This window comes from Chanodichthys erythropterus, chromosome 3 (assembly GCF_024489055.1).
Source record: "Chanodichthys erythropterus isolate Z2021 chromosome 3, ASM2448905v1, whole genome shotgun sequence".
NCBI classification, from domain to species: Eukaryota; Metazoa; Chordata; class Actinopteri; order Cypriniformes; family Xenocyprididae; genus Chanodichthys; species Chanodichthys erythropterus.
The window spans coordinates 57,649,876-57,656,589 of record NC_090223.1 but is presented as its reverse complement, the minus strand read 5'-3'; the positions used below and the strand labels follow the sequence as shown (position 1 = coordinate 57,656,589).

The following is a 6,714-nucleotide window of genomic DNA, read 5'->3' as shown; positions in this document are numbered from 1 at the left end:
CCAGTACCTCCTCCTCCCGAGGTCATCGAAGAACCGTCTTGAGTATCTAATCGACTATGAAGGATACGGCCCCGAGGAAAGGTCTTGGATCCATCGTGACGATGTGCTAGATCCTGCTCCCCTGGCCAAATTTCACCAAGCCCATCCGGACCGTCCCGCACCCAGAGGCCGTGGTCGACCCCGGTGGAGGGCGTCAGGAGCCGCCCCTGGAGGAGAGAGTACTGTCAGGGAGTCTACACAGTAGACAATCACAGGTTATAAAGTAATATTAAGCAGCACAACTGTTTCCAACATTGATAATCAACATTTTACAATGATTTCTGAAGGATCATGTGACACTGAAGACTGGAGAAATGATGCTGAAAATTCAGCTTTGCATCACAGAAATAAATCATATTTTAAGGTATATTAAAATAGAAAACCATACTTTAAAATTGTAGTAATATTTCACAATATTATTGTTTTTTTCTGTATTTATTATGAAATAAATCCAACCTTAATGAGCATAAGAGACTTCATTAAAATACACTAAAAATAGTAATGTTTCCAAACTTTTGACTGGTAGTGTGTGTGTGCGTATGTGCGTATGTATGTATGTATGTATGTATGTATACATCAATGCTCAGTGTAAATGAGTACAGTACTTGAAAAGTAACATTTTAAACAATATCTCAATGAACACAAAAACCATTTCCAAAATGTTGACAAGACTAAGTTTAATATAACATCTGTTTTACTTATAACATGAAAGTAAGGTTAATAATATAACTTAGATTACACATTTTTCAGTTTTACTCAAATTAGGGTGATGCAAAAATGAGTACATCCTAGTGTTAATTTCGTCACCTATTTTTAATTTAGTCTTAGTCTTAGTCTTGTGCCAAATGTCCTTGTTAGTTTTAGTCATATTTAGTCATTCACATATCTATTTTTGTTAGTCTAGTTTTAGTCAAAAGAAAACTCAAGGTATCTTAGTCAAGTTTTAGTCGACTAAAAGTCTTTTAATTTTAGTCTAGTTTTAGTCAAAAAATTGTAGTCTTTTTTTTAAAAATAACACATTACTGAGATTATTACTGATAAACATTTCAGTAAAAAAGTGTTTCACATATCTCAAACATTGGTTAGTCATAATTACCTGACAAAATACACTTGTTGAAAGATTTTTGTTGAATGCAAATGTTAAACGTGTCTGGTTTTCAATTTCTGATTTAGGAGACACATTCACAAATGATTAACCTGTTCTGAAGAGTATTTTATTTTAACCAACACGATTCAAAAGCTAGCATGTCGTCGTCGCTCGTCACTCGTGTTCGCTTTGGGTGTTGTGTGTTCAGCAGTTTCGTGTTGCAGCCACAGGCGTATGAGACATGTAAAGCCTAGTTTACACTGCACGCGTCTGTGGCTCGTTACGGCTGCGACGCGGCTACCGGAGCTTTTCTTTGTTTGAGTTGACATCGCGCAGAGGACGGAACAGCACCTTGCCGGAGCCGTAACGAGCCTCACACGCATGCAGTGTAAACAAGGTTTCAACGAGGCTTAACTTGAGCAACAGCATTTTCGTATTGTCTTTTTTCATCAACAATAATGCATTTTAATTTAGTCTTAGTCAGCGTTTTTGGACAGTGGTGCAGTCTTGTCATCGTCTCGTCTTAGTCATGAAAAAAAAGGTCGTTGACGAACATATTTCGTCTCGTCTCGTCTGACGAAATTAACACTAGTACACCCCACAACAAACTACTGCATCTAGTACTTTCTATGGCCTCCATGATTTTTAAAGTCTTCTAGGCATGATGAACAAGTTGGTGACATTTTGTAACATCTATCTTTTTCCATACTTCAAGAATGACCTCTTTTAGAGAATGGATGCTGGATGGAGAGTGATGCTCAACTTGTCTCTTCAGAATTCCCCATAGGTGTTCGATTGGGTTCAGATCAGGAGACATTGAATCACTTTCACCCTGTTCTTCTTCAGAAATCCAACAGTGGCCTTAGATGTGTGTTTAGGATCATTGTCATGTTGGAAAAGTGCACGACGAAGAAAAGGCTGAAAAGAGTGAAAATAGTATCTTCTCTTTCAGTATAGAGCAGTACGTCTGTGAAATCATGATGTCATCTATAAAATGCAGCTCCCCGACACCAGCAGCACTCATGCAGCCCCACCGTGTTCCTCACCTTTGCAGCACCATACAGTTTTGAAGCTATCGGTTCCAAAAACATTTATCTTGGTCTCATCTCTCCAGAGTATAGAGTAGTCTTTGTCAGCATGGGCCCTGGCAAACTCTAGGTGGGCTTTTTTTGTGCCTGGGCTTCAGGAGAGGCTTCTTTCATGGATGGCACCCATGCATGCCATTTCTCTGCAGTGTACGCAGTATTATGTCACTGGAAATAGTCACCCCAGTTAGGGTTAGTTCTCATCAGAAGATGCTCCTGTCGAGGTGTTAACTTCCATGGACGACCTGGACGTCTCTATGAGATGGTTGCAGTTCCATCTTTTTAAAATTTTGTACATTTTTGTTTTCTTTTGTTACAGTATTCTGACTGATAAGTAAAGCTTTGCTGATCTTCTTGTAGCCTTAACCTTTCTGGTGTAAAGAAATTAATTTTAAAATTAATAATTTTCTTGTGACATTTCTCTTCCATGTGGTGCCATTGCTGACAGCATGAAATGGGAAGGGGTTTTAACACCCTTTTATAGTCAACTGTCTGCTGGACACCTGTGTAATGAATAAGTAAACTCACCTGTGCTTGAATTCTTGCTAAATTAGATATTTGTAGTCTAAAATTTAGCTTTGCTCCAGAGACTTACAGTAGGGTGTACTCACCTTTGCCTCACCCTAATTTGAGTAAAGCTGAAAATGTTGTTCTCTAAGTTATATTATTAACTTTACTTTCATGTTATAAGTTAAACAATGTCATATAAAACTTTTGGAAATTGTTCTTGTGTTCATTCATTGCGATATTGTTTAAAATGTTACTTTTCAAAGCGGGTGTACTCATTTACACTGAGCATTGTCATTCCTCTGCCATTCACAAAATGGATTAAGACATGCTTTTTTGGTCCATAAATAATGCGCAAATACCAGTAAATTGACGAGCACAAACATTAGTAAATACTGTTGCATGATTCATTTAAGTACTCTCCTCCCATAAATTTCGCATCTGAAAGGGAAGAATGCGCAGTGTGCATGAGTGCCAGGAGAAAACACTGCTGTTGATAACAGCGGGCAATGAGCACTCAACATGATTTCAAAAACATCCCAGCCCTAGATCGCCTATAATTTAATCCGTGCCGCAAGATGTTTCTAAAAGAGGTGGGGACAATATCGACCCTGGCAAAAAAAAAAAAAAAAATTGTCCCACCTGCCCCACCCACAAATTACCTATGTTGAAACATCTGACCTTTTACACATTTTGTCACAGCCTGTTTTTACCTTGAATTGCTCTGTAAGTGCATGTGGTCTCCAGAGCCATCTTGTCTTTTTTCCCTTTTCCCTTCATGTTGAACTTGGTCATGAGAAAATTACTGAAGAGCCTGAAGACATTTCAATTACAATCTTAGGTCAAGCTTTGAATTGATCACTGACCATGGGCCTATAGGAATAGTTCACCCAAAAATAAAAATTATATCATAATTTCCTCACCATCAAGCCATCCTAGGTGTATATGACTTTCTCCTTTCAGAAGAATACAATCAGAGCTATATTAAATAATATCCTGGCTCTTCCTATTATGTAGCTTGTTAGACCCAAAAATGTATGCATGTGTCACAATGATTGATGTTGATGATGAATACACTGCAATAAATGTTCTTGTTACTCAGAAAAGCATATTATGGGGGGAGGGGGTAAAATTGGACATAATATCTTATGTAATTTACTTGTCTAGTACATGCATCTTCGCTTGATTTAAGAATTTGTTTGATATTTGGACTGGAAACAAAAAAAGTAAGAAAATATTTTTTTATTAAATTACCAGTCTCACTGGTCTTGATAGATACATTTATTAGCTTTATTTATTTATTAGGTCCATAACCCTGATTTTAAGCAGCCTATATGTTGTGTCCCATGAACCACCTACACTAGAACATTGAGTGTTTGAAAATAAACTTATAAGCCCAGGGCGTTGAAACAGGCATTTTCAATTTAAATAAAGCTGGAATACAGCAAATTGTTATATGGCTTTCTTCTGTGGAACTCAAGTAACTCAAAGATTATTACTCATACGACTCAAAGAGATGGATTTCTTTTATTATTATTATTAAACTGTGTTCCACAGAAGAAAGGAATATACATGATGGTAAATCAATGATGAGAGAATTTTAATTTTTGGGTGGAGTATCCCTTTAACATTTAAAATTCTGGCAAAGGACAAGCTAAAAGACAAATACAAAAAGGGGGGTTCTATGACCTTTTAAAAATAAGTATAAGAAGCCTGATTTCCTGATCAGTGTGCTACTAATATGTTGAAACATACCAGTCAAGGACTTTGTGGACACAATCCTTTACATCCTTTCCTCCTATTCGAGGAAGTTGCAGCACCTGTTGAAAGTCCATACAAAGTCCATAAAAAACTTTTTTTTCAATGAAATATACCCTAGGAATAGCAAATAGTGTACTTTATCGCTATACTAATAATAACTGTATACTCATATATATTCATTATGCCTGAGCATGGTGAAACGAACAGTGCATTTAACAAATGATAATCCACAGCAACTTTTCACAACAATATAATTTTATATACATTAATTTGTGAAAGAGCCCCGACACATATGTTTCTCAGAGGAGTATGGGGAGAAAACTGAATTTCTTCAGCAAGCAATGCATTTTTTTCTTTGTGCGAATGACTGTAAGTGTATGCTTCAATGAAGGAAGCTCATTAATTTAGAAAAGTGTTCGCTTCAATTACTGAAACTATACCTGACTGAAACGGTTTTAATGCACACCTTCAAGCTAATGATGATTGAATATTTACACAGACCATGGTATAACTAAACCAAAATCATGGGGAACAAGTGCACTGTATACTTTGTAATACCAATCATTACTTTCAGACTCTCTTTTGTAAATCCTACCAGGTTATCAAAAGCTTTTCTGTCATTGAGGAGTAGCTCCTCTCTCTGGAAATCTTCCATGGACTTCAACCTCTTAATATGAGTAGGTGAAAAGGCAGGCTCACTTCTGCCAAGGCGTCTGACCTCCATGTGAATCTCAATTAATTTATTCAAGACTTTTTTCTGAAATTCTGAAATAAAAAACAAACACATTTATTAGGGCACATTTATGATCTCGCACAGACACAAAATATCAGTTCTAGCATTGCTAACTGGACATCACAGACTGTTCACTATCAAAATAAAATATAGTCAACCAGACATATTGTCAGTGAACATAGACCGGAGAGACTGGTAAGTTCCAAAGCTTTTATTTACACAAAGGATAATGGAATCAACATAGCAATATAGCAAAACAGATGAGTTGAATGGAGACGGTCAATTATCACTGAAATAATTTAAGAATAACTTTCCTTTCTTATCTTTGAGGGATGAACACTTCCAAAGGGGTTAAGTATCCATCAGATAAGGGATAATCCACAAATATACAGTCTAAGCATATGACGAGACTAGACAAAGTGTGTGTGGGGCTAGTCCTTTTAACGGGTGATTATTGTGACTGAGTGATTGCTGACAGTGAACAGGAGAGCAGAAGGAAAGATGGGAGATGCAGTGCAGATGCAGTGACTGAACTCGTGACCATGACACATATAAAAAGCTATACTGCCCTACAAAGCAAAAAGAGCATATTTGGTCAAAAATTAGTTATTGTCATTTTCATGACATTCAAGGCAATCCTTTGTTATGTGACAAAACATCTTATCTGAAATGTGTGTCATTTTGGAGTAACATAACAGCAACATGTCCAATAACCTACAACTACTTTTTCTCAGTTCTGCACTCTGCGTAGTTACTGCCTTTTTGCTTTCTAGGGCAGTATAACATACTGCTCAATTTAAATTAGTATAAAGTCTGTATAGCCTACAATCTGTGCCATTAAGTGCAACTGCCACACCATGATATAATACCAAAAACACATTTTTGCAGTTTGATATTGCTTGAAAAACTTTAACACTTACTTGCTGTTGGCATTGGGAATATATCTGTTGACCGCTGAGACCCTGCATCTCCAGTACCTGTATTAGAAAACAAGTCTTTTCAGGAAAGCTTTAACAGACCTAGACTAAAGATCATAATTGTTTTTTTTTTTTGTAAAATTAGTGGTGCACTGATGCAACTGGCAACTTGTTGATCTTTGTGACCTCATGCTCACCATGCCTTGGACTGATGCTGTGTCTAGAACTGATGCAGTCATCCCTGGACCTGATGCTGTCGTTCCTGGATCCAGTGCTGTGCCTGTATCTGACACTATCATCCCTGGACCTGATGCTGTCATTCCTGGATCCAGTGCTGTGCCTGGACCTGACACTGTAGTCCATGGAGCCATCATTGGACCTGTTATTTTAGTTATATTCATTTTTGTCACTTAAACATGTTTGTTTATTGCTATAATACATGTTTACTGTTTGTCTGTTCGCATTCTGTTCCGTATTTATTTTGGCACTGTTTTGTGTCTTATTTGTCTTCACAGAGCAATCATACCCACAAACACAAATTAAATATAAGTATCAACTTGATACTGAAGTACTGGTAATTTTGAC

At 37.1% G+C, this 6,714-nt stretch overlaps 1 pseudogene; it reads right to left on the bottom strand.

The window, feature by feature from the left end:
• Positions 1–224: 224 nt before the first annotated feature.
• Positions 225–6,714, bottom strand: part of LOC137005020 (putative nuclease HARBI1) — a 170,817-nt pseudogene continuing 164,327 nt past the window's right edge.